The sequence below is a fragment of the Cygnus olor genome, chromosome 14 (genome assembly GCF_009769625.2).
Source record: "Cygnus olor isolate bCygOlo1 chromosome 14, bCygOlo1.pri.v2, whole genome shotgun sequence".
Taxonomy (NCBI): Eukaryota; Metazoa; Chordata; class Aves; order Anseriformes; family Anatidae; genus Cygnus; species Cygnus olor.
Genome location: NC_049182.1, coordinates 7,498,917 through 7,517,678, shown reverse-complemented (window position 1 = coordinate 7,517,678; position 18,762 = coordinate 7,498,917). Strand labels below are relative to the sequence as shown.

Below are 18,762 nucleotides of genomic sequence, written 5' to 3'. Positions count from 1 at the left end.
AAGATGAGTCGCTGTTATATCTGATATAATATGAACAGAAATCTGCACGATGTTATTAGAGATATGAATGATACCAGACTTGTGGTTACAGGAAGGCTTTAACGTTCCTGATAGAGATCGGAAAACAAATGCAATTTATTACAGTGGGCCTCAAATACTCGACTGTGGTTACCAACACATTTCTTTGCAACATGGACTCTGAGTAAACAAAATGCTTAATATGTGGCTTTAGGGAGCAATAAAGTCAGATAGGAATCTTCCTCGTAACAAATAATTTTGTTATAAGTGAATCAACATGAGTTGATTTTCTTCAAATTAAAACCAAAGTTAAAGTCTGTAAGTAACGTTTTTCCAAAAAGGAAAAATGAGCATTTAAGAGCACCAGTTAGTGAAATTATCTGAAATGCAGATCTTAGTGACCAGACTTCAGCAGAAAAACTGAATATGTAAGTTACAGATTCAGCCATCATCTGGAAATGATACTTGAAATAATAATTCTCATCTTCCCAGAACTGGGGGCAACACTTTTAGATTTAGTTTTAAGTATATGATGAAAGTTTACAGAGCAGAGAGAAAAAGTCCAACAAAGAACCACAAGAATAACCAAAGTCCTTAAAAAGCACGAGAGAAGCATAAGAATAAGTCTCAAGGGGCTTAAATAAAAGCAAAGGAGATTTTAGTTAGAGATTAAGGGAAACTCTCTAGCATGAAACTAGTGAAATGCTGGGCTAAACTCCTAGGTGATGGAAATCCCCATGCAGGAAGTTTTGAAGAACAGATCAGACAGACAGCCACTAGGAGCAGTTAATTACATGTTCACCTCCTTTGAGGCAGAGAGATGGATTAGATGATCTCCCAGGGTCCCTTCTGCTCTTTTAATTCCTATTTTGTCTATGTATCATCTCCTGTTTTTACACCTCTTTAATGAAGCAGAGAAAGGAGATGGTACAAGGGAATATTTCAGATGCTTAGCCACCAGGAAGAAGGATTCAGCAAGTAGAGGGAACTGGAGAGTGAAGTCCAGAGGAAAATTAACTCATGACTGAGATCTTTGACAGGAGAAAAGAGAAAATACTCTGCACCCTGTCCTGATGGTCCTTAAAATTTCCCCTGAGCTGAATCTCTCTTCGCTCATGTTTGAGGAGAGGAATGCACAACCTAAATGCAACTAGGAGCTGGTTGGAGCCACAGTACAAATAAAACACCCCTGTTTTAGGGTTTTCTGTCCTTCAGCTCTTTACATTTTTCTCTGATTCTTAAAGCCTGATAGCTTCCCTGATGTATTCCACACAAGCGTTGCTCCTCATGAAGAGAAAGGAAAAAAAAAATAGGGCAGTTGTTATAATCTACTTTCTTAAAATTACTAATTACCATGGTGAGTGTAGAGCATTTCCAAGGCAGTCTCTGGCTGTAGTAGACTAATTCACTCACAACACACTATTATTGGGCCTTAAATCTCTGTTTCTCAGGCTGTTTGTTAAAAATAAAACGCTTCAGCATAAAAGGGAGTGAAACAACTGGGATGATTCAGCCCACTCAGGGTGCTATATATTTCTTCTCTTCACTTTCAGTACCTCTGAATTGTAGTTCCCAGAGCAACCAAGCCTCAGTCTTCAACCACAATTTACATCTGCCAGGGAAAGGGATAAGAAGAGCTTTACACCGATTTGTGTGTTCAGTAATCCTTATTCCACAGCTGCTTGTTTCCACAAGAGGGCAGAGGATGAAGTTTGCTGTGTGTTGGCTCCTACAGCATTATATATGACTGCACAGCAACTGTTTGCCATAAAGCGGTGGCAGCCATGCATTATTCCCCTATATCACCACAGTATTCTTTACCTACAGCGTTATTATGATGTACAGCATCTTGGATCACTTCTCTGGCTGATGTGCTGTATATTGCAGCCCCAGCATAGCGCTTGCAACACTGCTGTGTGCAATTTGACTGTCTGCAGCACAATTTGAGGTCCAGACTGCCCAGAATGGAAACACCAGGCAATGAAACACTTGTTAGAGTTTTGTGCAGACATCAGTTCCTCTCTCCCCGCCCAACAGTACCTGGTACATACAGAAGGATATGAGCCAATGGATGGATTTTATTATTAAATGTTTTCTTACTTGTTCCTCTAGTATAAATAAAAATAAAATGTAAGCAATCCTATTTTCAGCAAGAGAAAAAGCTGCTGTCATGCTGGCATAGAGTATAATGGAATACAGTAGCACTGTATTTCATTATGATTCAGTTTGTTTTCATGTTAGTTGCTAAGGATTCAACAGCTTAACGTGAATTCTAAAATAAGATTAGTATTCCAAATAAAATACTTTTGAAATATGTGTATTTCCCATTTCATTCTAATGAGCTTCAGTAAACACATGGTACTGCTTGTGGGCCTAATTTGAATTCAGGAGGGACACAGTTAGATACAGCCATTTGGGACCAGTGTAGAAGTGTTTGGGCAAATTAAAGCAAGAGGGCCAGGCCTTCTGGTCTGCTTCGCAATGGGCTCCACAGTCATCCAAGCCATAGTATCGGAGGCCTGGTGGAAGACTGACAGCACAGCCACACATTTTCCAGCAGCTTTCAGCTTTTGTGGGGCAAGCGTTTGCACATGATGCTCGGGACACAGGGAGCAAAATGGGGGGAACGTTTCCCCATGACCTGCTCAGGTAACACTGAGTAGGAAGGCACAATGCGTCTGAACTTCACTGTAACCACTCAGCTCAATAGGTTTTAAATAGTCATTAAAAAAAAAAAAATTCATCTTCTCCTGTGCTCTGGAGCAATGACCACTCCATCATCTGAACAGCCCCAGCAGCTCTGACACTCCTCTTACTTTATTCAACTGAATTACCACAACAACTCATCAGGCCACTTAATTTGCCTTTTTCTAGCTTGACATTTGTCTTATTGGTCAATCATCCTCTTGGGTCAGTGAGGCTGGAAACAGCCAAGGAAATTGGCTTGGACACAACTGAGGAGTCAGTACCAAAAAAAACAAGTTCATCTGGTCCTTCCTAGAATTCTGCAACCCAGACACTGCTTTTTGGCAATGCAGACAAGAAAATGGCACAGCACAAACCCACTGCTAAGAAATTGGTTACCAAAAAAAAAAAAAAAAAAAAAAAGAAAAGAGAGAGAGAGAATAAGTTGCATTACGGGATTTTTTTGGTCCAAGCTGAAGACTACATCTACCTCCAGACCATGGCTGGGTGAGGAGAGCCTGAACTTGCTTCCTTGCAGGCAGCCTGCAGCAGCACAGCCCAGGAGGGAGCCTCCTCTGTCCCGCTGGGAAGGCTGCGTGTTGCTGGGGCAGCTTCTCAGCAGATGCTGCACCCAGGGAGCCCTGTGCTGCTGCAGCATCGCTGCCCCACCAGCTGCTGTGCACACAGCCAGCAGCTTCCAAAATCCTCCTGGCTTCCTGCAACCACATTCACACCGCGAGGAATCAGCGCCGTTGCATTGCAGCGCCTGGGAGCAGCACTGAGCACACGCACAATAAGTGCCCGTAGGAGCAAAGGGCTGAGATCCCATCCCTCCCCAGGCGAGATGCAGACAGCCTGTCCCCTGACAGGAGCCACCACCATGTCATGAAGCCACACACAAACTAGCAAACCCTCAGACCCATTCCCTGATTCTCTCTCATAACCTGGCCAGTGATCACTCATTTTGGGATTATGCTGGAGCTGAGGGATGGTGATGACAGCACCCATCCCACCAGCCCTACAAACAGTAAAACTTCTTATTTACCTTGCTGTGACCCAGCTATGATGCTCTCCTCTCAGCAGAGCCACAGCTTCCCACAAAATGCAAAAGCAACCAGGAGAATGAATAAGCCCTAAAGCTTATAGGAAAGAGTCGTCCTTCACATGGCTTGGCAGTGCTAGCACCTGAGGGCCTCACCTCTCCTCCCACAATGTGCAATGTCACTTCTTTGCTGAGCAGTAAGGAAAACCTTTCAAAATTCAGCCTATAGTGGGACCACCCATGGTAAGAAAAATGAGTAATGCCCAGAGTTATGAAGTAGCCATGACTTTCTGACAATCTTACTCCCAGGGGACCCTTTTTGTATTCCTCTGCTGTTTTCTTTTTCTCTCCTCATTTATTAAGACTGTATAAAATGCTTACCAAGTGGACTGCAGGTTCAGAGCTGAAGGATGATGTATTTCTAGCTAACGGCCTTTTTAAAGAACTAACTAGAAAAGAGGCAGTAGCATTAAACAGCAAGATAGCTTTGTAATTAGTGGGAGTCGTATGGGAACAGAAGACTGATATACTGGGGACAGGAAAGTGCTGGAAAGAGAGCAACCGGGGAAGAGAATATGCAAAGGAGAAAGAGAAATAGCACGGAGGTTGGTGGGTGCAGAAAAAAAAAGATCTAGATAGACCCCAGTGATGTGCATTATCGAGGAAGCAGACTGGAGGAAGATGACGTGAGCTGTCTGCGGTGGCATGCCTGCGAGCAGTGAGCAAGAAGAGAAAGGGCCAGACCAGCTGTGACTCCTGGAAACAGGGCACATCCATCAACCAGCAAGCATATCTAGTGCCCTCCCGTAATTCAGTTAGTCACTCGATCCCTTACATGAGGGAACAATAAATTGGAACGCCTTATCACTGAGCGGAGGAGAGAGCAGAAAATACTGTGACATGAACTCCATTAGCTATTTCCACCACCAGGATGAGAAATCCAGACATTTCATTCTCCTGCGTGTGGTTCCTGGGCTGTTTAGGTGTTAACTCAAGTGAGCTTCAGTAGGATGACTGTTACATAGATATGAAAATGTAAATTCACAAGTCTGAGTCCTCGTATAAATGAGAATTTTGATCCATATATTGTAGACAGAGGAAGCAGCACCCATACCATCACCATGGCTCTCCACACCCACTGACAGTCCTCCAGCAAAATGGCACACAAGTGTTTTCCTAAGCCTCACAAAATAATATCTGCCCCAAACATTACTGCGCATTTGTAACTGTGTTGGACCTACATAGAACCCATAAGAAAAGCAGCCTGGACACAATAAATAATTATGTCAGCCTATGATCTCGTCTGGCTCTCTGGCCACACTACACAACGGGCAATGTTTAATTACAATTAAATGGACTAATCCTACAGTACTGAAAAACAAATTAGAAACTTGTCTAGATTATTGTAGATATGCACCCAGACATGAGATAATTAGGCTGCTGGAAGGCACCCTGCAACACATTTCAAACTGTTCTGCCACTCTTCCCTCATCACCCAGACGTAAATGCTGAGACTTGCATCCCTTTTGAAATGGCCTTATGCAAGGTGTTATGCATGGCATATTGAAAAAAAGCAGGTGCAAACAAGTTCTTGGTATGAGAAGTTATTAAAATAAATGCTGAGAGAGAAAATAAATACATTTTATAGGGAGAAATCATAATTTAACACAGCAATTTATTAACTGAACCTACAGAATGGCTCTGATTGATCCAGCAACATATTGTCAATACTCTGTTATTCCGTGCAGTAACAATTATGTTTCCCTCTGCTTTAGCCTACCTTGCACTTAACGTAGACTCACAGATTCTGGGAAAAAGTGAGTTCAGATTATTTTGATTTTTACTTTCTGGTCATATTTTAAAATGTTTTCCTATAGTGAATTTGCTTGTTGAAAAACATTGACTTGAGCAGCTAAAAATATTTTCTCAGAAGGGACTTCTTTCAGAAACTGAAATGGTTGATTGTTATAAATTGCTATCTAATGTCTTCAGGGTGTTTATATCTACAAAGCCAAGACCTAATCTGCCTTTTCACAAATTTTTTTTCAAGTTAAGCATTAAAAAGAATTAACTAGAAACTTGAGAATAGTTAGAGTTTATCACTCTTTTTTCCTAGGGAGCCATCAGAAAAGTAAAACATTTTCATTCATGCCATTTTCCTCTTTAATATTCCCAAAAAGCTCTGAAATAAACAACAAGTTTCACCTTCTCTCTCTCTCTTTCTCTCTCTCTCTCTCTCTCTCTCTCTCTCTTATTTTTGTTTTGTTTTAATGGATTGTAGAACTTCTAAGCACCTCTGAGGAAGTAAATTTTTATTCAACGGAAATTCATGGACAGGAGGAGGAAGGAGAGCAGAACTTCTATCATGTGGCTGGTTCTACCTATCCACTCTTCAGTCTCCCACATTATCTACAGACTTCTTCAACATAATTTATCCTTGGCATAACTTTACTGGCATTATATCAGGGATTGTATTCATCCCAGCTGTGCAATACTAAAGTGCATATTAACTCTCCTAGACAGATTTGGTACAAGATAGATATACTTTTATTATACTGACATATACCCAAATTTATTCCCCGTGCTTTGGGACAGAATGCATTATTCAAGCAAAAGGCATTTCAGTATGTCACTTCATGTGGAAACAACTTATTTTAGCCAGAACGAGCAAAACTTTCTAGTTCCCATTATCATGTAAGCCACTACTAAGTTTCAACACTGGAGGATAATTACTAGTGTATGAGCTCTGGTACCTGGTATATTGCAGATGTAGACCAGCCCTTCCCAGATTTTATGAGCCATTACTCCAAATCAAAACCCAGGGATGCATGAACATGGAAAGCCTCCAAGTCCACGCTCACTCTAAACAAGAACCTGTATGTTCAACGTTTGAACATTTGTTTACCTGCTGTATTAGTACCAAGTTTGCAGCGCTCTATAGAAAATTTAAGCAAAACTTTTTTGATGTGGTGGTTTTGTACTTCTCGTTCTGGTCTCAGCTTATGCCAGAGCAGGGATTGTATCTGCTGGACAATTCAGAACCATGGCTGCAAGTGCTTCGTCCTAGCTGGGTTCTAAAGCATGGCCAGTGCTCATGCAGCCAGAACAGTTCCTCTAGCAAAACTGCTTTGACTGCTTCCAGCCCAAACTCTTAACCTTGAGAAACAGTGTAAACAGCAGCTGTGCTGCTCTGTCTTGAGATGTGTTAGGAATGAGGAAGAATTAAGTAATTCTTGGAGCTGGAAAAGATTCAGTGCTTTATTCCTTTACATCCACTCCCTAAGGAGTTACAGCAAGCGTCCAAGCTTTGGTTTGTTTTATTACTCGGCCATGGTCTGGAGAGATGCTTTTAGTATACTGCTGCTCCACCGTCTCCTCAGACCTTGCTAGCATGAGTCTTTTAAAGACAGAGCCTGTGCTGCATTTTCCTCTTGGCTTTGTCTGTGTATTTCTTTATGCACCTGCTGCTAAGGCCTTGTTCTTTTGCTGGAGAATCCTTGACTTTGAAGGGTAAGAAAAACACCCCTGCTACAAAGGACACCAGAGAAATCCACAGTGCTTTTCTGGTGCTTTGGTCGGTAGAACTGACCTAGATATCACAGACAACAGCAGGAGAAAAATGCAAATACGTCTCCCTCTATATGAAATTATTCAACAAAACAGAAAACAAAAGGATCTGAAAGGTGAGGGATGATTTATAAGGGCAGATGTGGGAATATTCTTTCCACTTCCCCAGCTGTGGATTTCTGATGTGCACAACTGTGTCCTCTTTTTCACTGTTTGAACTGCTGTCTCTACAGCACAGGTCCCCTGACTTCTTTTTCCTCCTAAAATCTTTGCTTCAGCTTGATATTTCTTATTAGGCTTCCCCCAGAGATATATGTGTTTTTAAAATATTAAAATAAAGAAAGAAAACCTAAAAGAGGCCATGTATCTGTGCATAGGCACATGTGTGTGGCAAAGCCTGTCTCAAAAATAGTCTTTGCTTTCCCCCTTTGTTTTTTTAATGTTTGCATAGGAAAAAAAAAAAATCCCTTTCCATTTCAGAGGCCTACAGCTTTGAACAAATGTAGTAATTATACTTCTCAAAAGCAGATAAGTGACAGGTGAAAAAAATTAAACTCACTTAGGCGAGACAGGTTTAGAATATCTGTAATGAACTGAAATTACTGCAGTGAGTCCCCCTTTTGGTTTGAAAGCCCAGAAATCATAATCATTTGAGCTTTTCCTGCATTTCTTCAACACACTGCAATTAAGCTGCAATTTGTGGTGTCTCTCAAGTCAGCTAGGTTTTTCACTTGTATGTTTGCTAAAAGGATGTAGCCAGTGCTGTACGGTTGGTCAGCCAGACAGATCATTCATAGCTTTGTACCACTGGCTCTAATCAGCTGGAAACAAACAACAACAAAAAAGAAAACATCAGGAACATGCAGGATATTCTGGTTTTCTCTCCAGAGGCCAGCACAAATATATCAAGGATCAATATATCTAGGATAAAACCTTTACAATGCTTTTAAGCAGTTCAAGTTCATGCACAAAAATATAGTCTTTTATTTCCGAGCCACTGCTGGGACAATTACAGCAGCTTTAAGCAACTATTTCAATCACCCCCATCCATGCCAGCTCTTCAGGAACTATTTCCAGTCTGCACAGACAGCGTGACCAGACGGGACCACAACACCCCAACCAGTGGTGCACAGGATGCAGAAAAGGTCTCTCCACTCTCCTGTGAACCCCTTCAAACGCAAGGCCATGGGGATCCAGGCTGTGACTGTGCAAAACCTGTAAGACTCTGAGCAGGGGATGCCGTGTGCGAGTGGGGTAGGTATTGCTGTCTGAACACGAGCCAGAAGCCAGGCCTTGCTCTGATAAAGGCAGAAAAGCGGTTGCTATATCAATTCCCTCTCCTGGTCTTTTTTAATTGTGACTCACTGAAAATAAACATGGTGAAGCACTTTAAAATAACCTTTAATTATCCCTCAAGCACTTCCATTGCACAGTTTAGCCAAGGCACTGTGATTCTGCCCATTTTGCTTTCCCAAAGTCTGTTATCCATGAGCCCACAGAGCTTTTCTTTCAGCCTTCCCTCCATCGCCTCTCCGCCTTCCCTCTTATTTCCTCTAGAAGGAAAATCTCCAGAGGAATGGGGCTATGCTGGGCTTCTGGAAGCCACATGCCCAGGAGTTCAAGGCAACACAGCAACCCTTCAAGTCCAGCATTGGTGAATTTTAAGCTCTATTCATGGGTCAAGTGACCGCTAAGTTCTGTTTACCTTCCCAGCAAATAGATCTGTACCCCAAGCTAACATCACAGGCAAAGCTCTGATTCAACTCCCAAGCTCTGCTTCCATCTGCAAACTGAGACACAGTGTTATGGTTGTTCCACCAGGAAAACTTTGATATGTAGTCCTAGCTTCAATCACAGCTTTTGCATCCTTCATCTAAAATACTAAGTATTTCAAACAAAGTCATATATTTATAAACTTCATTAGTTCGCAACAGTATTCCATACCATCAACTTGTAAAAGTTTGGAAGTTAACTACAGATTATACATATTTGATGTAAATCACTGTAAATTGATAACAAAAAGATTGGTTATAAAGCTATAAAAGGTTATGTTTTATTTTTACATACCATCATTAATATCATGAAATGTAGTTATGTTTTTATGCCTTGTTGGCTGACAAAAACAACCAGAATCTGAAGGAGATCATGAACTTTGTTTAATAGAGGTCTTAAATTGACCCATTCAGAGAAACATCTTCATAAAGGTTATAAAATACTCCTGCAGTCTACGGTACTCATTATAAATAGGTTAGTAATCAGCAGAGACCTCAGTCATAATGCACTATCTCCATCGGGTACGTAGTTGCTATGGTTCAAACGAAAATAAGATCTGACATCAGGGACAAAAGAAAAATCTTTTGTTGATTTTGTGTGATAAATTTAGAATGGCACTCAACAGTCAGAGGTAAAATCCACCAAGCTCAGAGGGTGGAGGTTTGCACTGGTGAGGAGGATGGATTGGCAGGTATGACATTTACCAAACACCAGTAAGAAATGTGAACAGATAGGAAACCACTAGATTTTTTTAAGGTTGTGTGGATATACCAAGAAGCATTCGAGTTTGCACACACAGGGGCCCTCAGGAGGACAAACCCAAATTAACTTCTGAAATTAATTATTTTACTGTATTAACCAGAATCATGGCCAGTTTAAATTCTGATTAAGAATAGCCATACTGGAATTAATTTTATTCTCTTTGGAGGCAAATTATACCAAATTTATTCAAAGCCACTTACAAATATGAACTAGGACACCCACATGAGGCTTGACTGGATTTAGTTGATTCAGAGGTTTAACTATTTTGGACAAAGCCTGAACATCTCCACATAGGCAAGGGCACATCAGCGTGTCACCTTGCACCACATGCTGCCCCATCCTGGTCTCTGCTCCTTTTTGGGGCTGCATATTCAACTTGCATTTTACTTTTCCTGGAGTAGCCATAGGAAACTTACGGAACCCCGAAGCCTACAATTTGCATTTGTCTGCACTATTAATAACAACGTACTGGAGCAATGAAAGACCTATTGATGCCCTGATAGATTGTGAGAAAAAGGAAAGCAATTTTTTTTAAGCTGCATTTTAAATCTGCTCATTACACATATTGTTTCATTTTATTTTGCACTGCATTCTCTATTTGTTATTCACTGGAGGTTAAAACATCCAAATGAATCCTGCTTCCAGGCCTATGGTCCAAGTTGCGATTTGGTTAAGTAAGATTGGCCAGATTTTCTCCTGGAAAAAAACCATTCAAAATCAGGAAAATTATTCCTCCCAGCAGATAATTTGGCTTGGAAATGATATTTTCTTTCAAAGTAATTTAGCAGAAGCCTGTGCAAATCCAAGCACATTTCCACTGACTATGAGGGCTTCAGTATAAAATCAAAACAAAATCTGTACTTTTCCCAAGAGGCTCCTCATTTTCATTTGCACCAAACCCCTAACCATATTTGTTACGCTTAACCTAGTTGATGGTTATTTCCCATTCCTTTTTTTTTTTCTTTAACCCCTGAAGAAGTCTTACTGGAAAATAGCAGCAGCATTGTAAAAACAGCATTTTCCACATCATTTTCACCTGTCCATCCTAGAGAGTGGGTTCTGGGAATTAGAGAAACACTCTTGTAATGATGCAGGAGTCTGCACCATGTGTGCAGCTGGGATGGGCTGGAGATTGGATGGGGCAGGCTGGCATTGGCGTGGGCAGACTCATTGGAAGTAATCGCCTGGAGCTGGTGTCCAGTGACAGTGCATCTGCAGAGCTCTTAGGGAGGAGGACAAAGGGAGACTGAAGTGCACAATTTAATAACTTGGAAAGTCTTTGTATTAAGCAGAGATAGGAACAGGGTATTGAGGAATCAAATCCTGAAGTGGTGTTGGAAGCTCTCATAGCCTGAGAAAATCTTTCTGATCTCTTAAGTCAGAAGATCCACTGCTATATTTTACCCCTTGATTTTGAACTAGTTCAGAGTTTCAAATGGAGGAAATTGTGGGGACTGGATAAAGTACTGTGCTTGGCTTTTCCACCTAAACCACAAGCATTAGATGATCAATTTATGGATGTTTTCCAGTCAGAACTATCTGCAGGTTCAAAATGCTGATAATTGGTGAGTCTAAACTGTTGATAACAAATAAAGATTTACTTTGAACAAAAAAAAAACCTTAAAAGCCTTTATCTTAAGGAGTCCAGGAATAAAGCCAGAACCACATAGTTTAATAGATTTCCACAAGTCAGCCCCATCAGGGGAGGAGAAGCTATTATACCTGAATTATCACACTGAAAGATCCTGCTGTAATCTCTACCAGAAAAACCTCACCGACCCAGAGAGCAGCTAAGGTATGTTCAGTACTGGGGACCGCAAACACCTACCTCCATGCACAGCATACATAATGGGAGAAGACCAACCTGTAATTAATGCCACAGAAAATAAAATCTCCTCTTTTTGCAGGCACCATTCTGCCACATGTGTCCCAAGTGCTGAACGTGGGAGGGCTGAAATCCTCTGCTCCTGCAGCTGCCACCAGCTGGCGTTTGTCACAGACATGATCTGAAGACATAAGATCCAAAATGCAGTTGAGTTCCATTGTGACCTCAGCTCCCCATGAGACTCCATCCCATTCATGGCTCAGATCACCCTGCACTTTGCACATGAGCAGATATCATCACTGGGTTATAATAACTTAATTTACCAGTTCAGATGAACAAGGCATGGGGCATTGCCATCGATGGTCAGAAACTATGGTTCTGCCCCAGCCTGGCTCCTGATTTTCTAGTCTCAGGCTAATTACTTCATTTTGATGAAACTCCGTTTTCTGTTCTGCCTTTTCTCTGCCCCTGCCTGTGAGGAGGGGGCTGGAAGGGGATGTACAAATCACAGCTGTAGTCACACGGTAGGTATCCAAGTGGGGAGACCCCTGGCCCCCACACTTATTCAGAGGACCATAACCATCAGGGCAAGGTTAGGAAGCAGGAACAAATCATGATGCACAGTCAGAAGAAGCACTGATAAATGCCAAGCATAACCTACACATGCCATGAGCATCATATACATGAACAAACAAACCTGTTATCATTTTTTAAAAAATCAATAAACAAGCTTACACCCTGCTTAATCTGCCTTTGCTGTTAGGGCTGTGTGACATGAATACAGCAGCACGAGATACAAACCGTGACATTTCTGACATATGACAGTGAATAATTATTGTTCATTCCACAGAATATATTCTAATAGCACTAATAAGATCACTTTATCTCTCTCTCGATGCTGATACCAGTCTGTTTGCAGTAGATCTCCATCTGAAACCAGGGGGTTATCCAGAGTAACATGCCCAAATTCAAAACCTAAATATTTCTACTTCTCATACAACTACACTTCAGAGAGAAGCTCTGATAGTTCATATTTCATGTCCCTGCTGCCTTGTCTTTTATCCAGCTTTCATGTTTCTCAAGATAAGTATTTTTGTCACTCTCCTTAGAATGAATTACATGTGGTAAACACAGTCAGTGTGCTCTGATCTTGGCTTGGTGAAAGCTTCTTGGCATGGTTAAAAAAACTTTTAAAGCTCATACTGTAAGATTTAAGGTGAATATAAACAGCAGGCATGCTCCCAGTCTTGGGCTTTATTATGGCGCAGACATGGCTGAAGTTATCTTTAGAAATAGGATTTAGGTTCCTGAACTCCTTTAAAAAATGTTACTTCCTTGACTGTGTGCAGTATATCTGCTGCAGAGCTGGAGACAGTGGACACGGGTCGGGATGAAGGGAATTATTCAGAACCTGGGGCTCAGCAGAGGAGGAGGAGGCTGGGAGCTGTGTGCTTGATGCCTCCCAGAAGTTAAGTCCTAAAAACATTCTGCATTTGCAAATGAGACGTTTACAAACAATAATGAAAATGTGCGGTGTTTACTTGTCTCCCTTTGAGGATGAGGAAGCTGAGGTGCAGGAGGCTGTCATTGCTGGTTACCCTGGAAGGGGCTGCCAGAAGTCAGAGTGGATGCAGAAGCTCTGGCTCCTCTGCACCTCCTGTAAGCGCCTTGACCAGGCTGCAGACAGTCCAGCAGGAACATATAAAGATATACCTGCTTGCTTTGTTCCTTGCACTGTACTAAAGCAGCAATACTGGTTTTCCATACTCTTCTGATTACACAGATAGGAAATACCTCCATAAATCTTTTCAAGCTGAGTCTTTGTTAACTGCTGTCCCTTTAATACAGCATTTCTGCAGCATTAGGTTCACCTTTTCATAGTGTGCTTTTCTTTAAATGCTAATTAGCTTCACTGAAGTATAGCTTTCCCTCTCCCCCAATTCCTCCCCCCCCTTATTTTTTTTATTTTCGATTTTCCAAGACACCAGTCTTCCCTTCCCTTGGAAGCACAAAATCATCTGCATGAAAGTATTTCCATCATTCTGCTGGAAAAAAAAAAAATGTTATTTACCATTGTGCCCAAGAGTAGAAGTGGTTTCTTATTCTCAAAATGCAGGCATGAAACACCCCTGAGCCTGCCTCCACCACAGCAGAACATATGCCACTTTTAATCAAACTAACTGCTTCTCTGTTTATTAATCTAAACTCCCAAACCAATCTAAAGATGAGAGGGAGGAAAATAAAAACAAAAAAGTAAAATAAAATCTCAACAAGTTTTCCGTGTCATCTAATATCTTGCACGAAGCTGCCCAACCAGAAGGCTCTGGAAAGCTGCCCTCACTCGAGATGCAGCGGGGAAGGTGACTTTTGCTGCTGCCTCCCAAGGCTGACCGGTGGCACTGGGTCTGCAGCTCTCTGAAAACGGAGGTGCCTCCTTTTAGACTTCGTGTCATGCTGTTATTTCTACCTTTCTGGCTCGCAAAGCCTCTCAGCAGCTTCTTTGGAAGCTGATTGTCAATTCTACTTGCAGCTGAAGCTAGGCTGGTTTTTGGAGAGAGAAAACCAGCACAAGCAAGCCTGGGAGGGGCAGTACAGAGCACGTAGGAGAAACTTGCCTAAAATGTGCCAAGTTTCTTTTTCAAATGTTAAGGGCAGTTCGTGGCTTCCACTGCAATTCACGTGCCTGTCTTAAAGACATGGACAAGAGCTTGCAAACCGTCTACAATTTTTGTGGTTCCAACAAACTTCCTTATGTCCTTTCCAAGCTTCCACCTAGGCCACATTCTCCAGGCTTGGGCTGGAAAACGCGGTGGGACTTCACAATGCCCTAAAATGGTGATTGATCTTCCCTCTCATTGTCCATTAGATTCCAGCAATGCTTCAGGATGGTGCAGGCAGAGGCAGTAACAGCCGCAAGTGCTCATTAAAAGCACTGGGCCCCATGCTGGAGCCAGCATAAGGGAACAGCGTGGAGCACCACATCAACGCCTATTTAGTTTTGCAGTCATGTCAGACCGACCCAGCACAATGGTGCAACTCAGCACAACGAACCAAAACATCATCTTAAGTTAATGCTTATCTCTGTTCTCTGAGATCACCTTACAAGAAAGCACCACGCAACCAACAGAGCTGGGCTGCTCTGCGTGCGGACACGCTGCTATTCAACACGTTGCTTTGGAGGGGCTGCACACAGCTGGCTGCATGTAGGCAGCGCCAGGAAAGCTTCACTGCTGGAGGAAAGGATTTGCAATGGCATCAGCAATTGGGGCAGAAAGAGAATGAAGCGCCCTGGGCATCCCTCGCAATGCACATCCAGTTCCCAGGCAGCGAGGTGTGGAAGTGATCGGCTCGGACATCGCAGCACAGGCATCACCGTGCTCTGCAGTCCATGAGCAGCGCGAGATTACAATGATTAACAAGGACATCGGAGCTGCTCGTAGGGTGAATTCTCAACCTCGGACAGTGAGAAATTATCGTGATTAGCTAGTCAGAATGATTAAAATTTCACAGGGCGAACTGAGATCCGTGGACGGAGAGATGTAATGATTAAGTGGGTCATGTCCACCACCTCATCAGGGGGAGGCTCCGATTCACGGGCAGCAAGGCCGTTATTAACGTGGCGACATCGATAGTTATTAACCTGGCTGCGTCAGCGCTGGGCACCGAATGAACTTCGCTTCACAGGGGGAGACAGGGAGAAAACGATTAACAAAAGAATTTAGCAGTGCTCTCGGGGTGAATTAAGATGTATGGACAGGAGCAGGATTAATGCAAATGCATCAGCGTTGACCGCGATGTGACCAGATTCACAGGCAGAAGACTCAGATTAGCAGAGTCTTGTCATGTCAACTTGCTAGATGGCTCCTCATTACAAGGGCTTTGGAAGCAACTGTGCCTGCAGAATTCAAGGTTAAAACATTACCCAACTTGGCAACCAGCAAAATCAAGCCAAAAGGGGAAGTAATTATCTAGTCTAGACAGACCCTTGGTAACTCAGATCTGTACAAACGTTTGGATGTCTGTTAGCTGGTGCCAAATACATCAATTAGTTTGCAGGGAAGCAACATTAGAAACCCCGTTGTTAGTCTGATCTCCTGGGCAAGGAGAGGTTTATGGGTTTTCACAAAGCGTTAGTAAAACCCTATACAATTCTAAAGATCAAGACTGCTTTGCGCACTCTGCAAACTGAAGCGATGTTAGCACAGAGGTGATGAGCCAGAGCCACGCACGTGCCATCTTTACCGCCATGGATAGCAGAACATGGGAAGAACCATCCAGTACCTCCAGAGATGGTGGCAGGCGCACAAAATCCTCACTCAGCTACTGATAAATGTGACTAAACTGATAACCTTGCAGATTAAACCATTCTTTTCACAGGACAGATACAGCAACATAACTGATCACAGGCTGAGTTCTGCAGCTGAGAGCCACCAGCACAGCTGGGATCTGAGTGGGGGGAAACAGCCCCCCCCCTGCGGCTGCAATACTTCTCATTCGGGGGAACCTTGGGTCTGTGCCTCAGTTTCAGAAAAGCCGGGGTCCAGTTCAGGCCAGTCAATACCAACACGTCCCAGCTGTGCAGTCCACGTGACACTTGGGCTACTTCAGAAATTTGGAGATGTGCTTTAAATTCTATGGAAATGGAAGAAACAGCAAGGCAGAGAGCAAGAGTTGCTACTAAACACCCAGAAATTTCCTTGGACAATGTCTTTTGACCACTGCAACTACTAATCAAATTCTTATTTCAATATTTTAGCCTAAGGCCTGTAAATGGCCTACCTACCCTTGGTTAAGAATAGAAAACAACAATCTTGGAGGTGGAAAACACTTCTGTTTTGAAACCAGAAGGAAAGCTAAGAAAACAAAGTCAGCAGGGGATTGAAGTGTCAGGAAAAACTGTCTCCTATGGGTTGGGTACAATGCAATTCTGTGTACAAACAACCAGCTAATTATTTCTTACTGCATATCAGCTAAGGCTGACCTGATTAAAATCATAAATCAGCCAATGCCTCTGTTTTTATGCTGTGAGAATCCATGTCTGTGTTTGCATATTAATTAAGATATGCTAAGTAATCAAAAATGTTTGCTAGGAAAAAGAAAATAGATTGTAACCTGACAGAAGCAAACAGAAAAGCGTGGTACAGCAACTTTTCAAAAAGCTTCCTGTGTTTACACTGCACCCTTTGAAATTACAAGCAGTTTCAAACCACCTGTGATTTCCTTCCATCAGGTTTTAAGAGAAAATGTCTCTGTCGTTTGTATCCTACGACTTGTTTCCACTTGGTGGGAAAATAGCATGAAAGCTGCTGTCAGGCTAGAAAGCTGCATAACTTTATAAGCTCCAGCATATTTTTTGGCTGTTCTTCCCTGCGTGCTATGCAATATCAGATTAATGTCACTGTTCAGCAAAGCTTAAAGTATTGATGTTGAAACATTAAAGCTATTTCATCAATACCAGGTTTGGAGAGAGGTCATTTATGGTCATTAGAATAGAAGAGCATTTATTCTGGACATCAGAGAAATCCCCATGGGTCCTAGAGATGATGCTGCAATCCCCATAATGCCATTAATATAATGGCCTCTTTCTTCTTTATTAGACTTTTATGGCTAAGTAGGATGTAGGGAAAACTATCAAGTCAGTGGAGTCCAGCACCCTACAGTTGCTCCTGTCACAGAGTCCATATGCTGTTCTCTGTTGGTTTTCCTGAGTGAGAAACAATGTTCATTAACTGATATCGCTGAGGCCTTTGTCTTAGCAGCTACAGGATGCTACGAGGCTAATATCTCCAGCAGGATGCTAAAGTACCCTGCCCCAGTTACAGCGTACAAAGCAGCTGCAAATGCCCTACTTTATTTTATTCTTGCATTATGCTAATTCAACAAGGAGTGCTGAAGGTTTGGGGTGTTTTACTCCATGTTGTTCTTGGTCTGGGACTCTCAGTGCCCAGAGGGCTGAAGCCAGGATCCTGTGTCCATCGGAGCAGCGCCTGCAGCCCCATTACAAGTCACGAGAATGTTTCTCATCGGGAAGTCAGAAGCCTCAATTACTGGCCTGAAGGGATAGAGTGAAAGATCTGCTGACACCTCCAGCAGCTTACCCATGTCCTGAACGCAGACACTTCCATCTCCCAGCTTTTCCGCCCCAATTTACATCAGCCCAGAGACCTGTAGCATATTGGCCTCTTTCTTCTCTACCCCCCACAGCAACAGGTGAAACCACCGTGTCAGTTCAGCTGCACGGAAGTGCCAGTCAGCTGGGTTAGGCTCCAGGGCCCGTTCACATTGATGTGCCCAAAAGTGATTTATGCAAAACGCTACGCTAATTTAGGCAGGAGGTATATGCACTGCATCTGTCTGACTGCAAGCAAGCGAGAGGTGCTGCTACATTTGGATAACACTGCTGCAAAAGCAACAAATGCAAAGACAGATGGGTTGAGCCAGCGGTGAGTATCTAATCCCAAAAAGCAATGATTTCCCAAGTACAAGACAAGCCCCAGCCTCTCGATGGAATAACCTTCCGAGACTCAGCTAGCTGTCCTCACAGCACACCGTTCCTGCGATAACACTGTCCTGCAGGGCAGTTTTGGATTGACTAATGGCATAGCCTCTGCACAGGATGAGGCACTTTGTTTAGCAATGGACTTGATTCTGCCAGGAGATTTCAGATAGAAAAAGGCCTGCGAAGATCAAAAGGAATAAATTCCAGGTTTGGAATACAGCCACTTCACCTAGTGCGAAATACCAACCTCCCTAGTACGACATTGCACTCGGTTTGCTGTAAGACAAGTCCAAACCAAAGGACTTCACCAAAGGAAACACCATTCTCTGTTATATATGGGCATAAAATTAGCACCTTGAAGAGAGTTTTACACATAAAATAAGTGTTTAAATCTTAAAAACTCCTTAACGCTTTTCCCCTAGCATGGGTCCTTAAATTGCCCTGCGGAGAGCACTATTTCTATTCAATTCCTGCCTCTAAAAGTTTCACTAAACCAAGGAGGAAACAGACCGGTTTCAAATAACCCAATAAAAAATGGCAGATAAAATATCAGACACACTCCTGTAGCAAGTTAAGAAACCCTGCAACCTG

At 42.6% G+C, this 18,762-nt stretch overlaps 1 long non-coding RNA gene across 3 annotated transcripts in view; it reads right to left on the bottom strand.

The window, feature by feature from the left end:
* LOC121077985 overlaps positions 1-18,762 on the bottom strand; it is a 159,875-nt gene that overhangs the window by 18,656 nt on the left and 122,457 nt on the right. For all 3 annotated transcript variants that reach the window (XR_005824403.1, XR_005824402.1, XR_005824401.1), the window contains exon 3: positions 11,712-11,853. This is a non-coding gene — a long non-coding RNA (uncharacterized LOC121077985). The remainder of the gene's footprint in view (positions 1-11,711; positions 11,854-18,762) is intronic.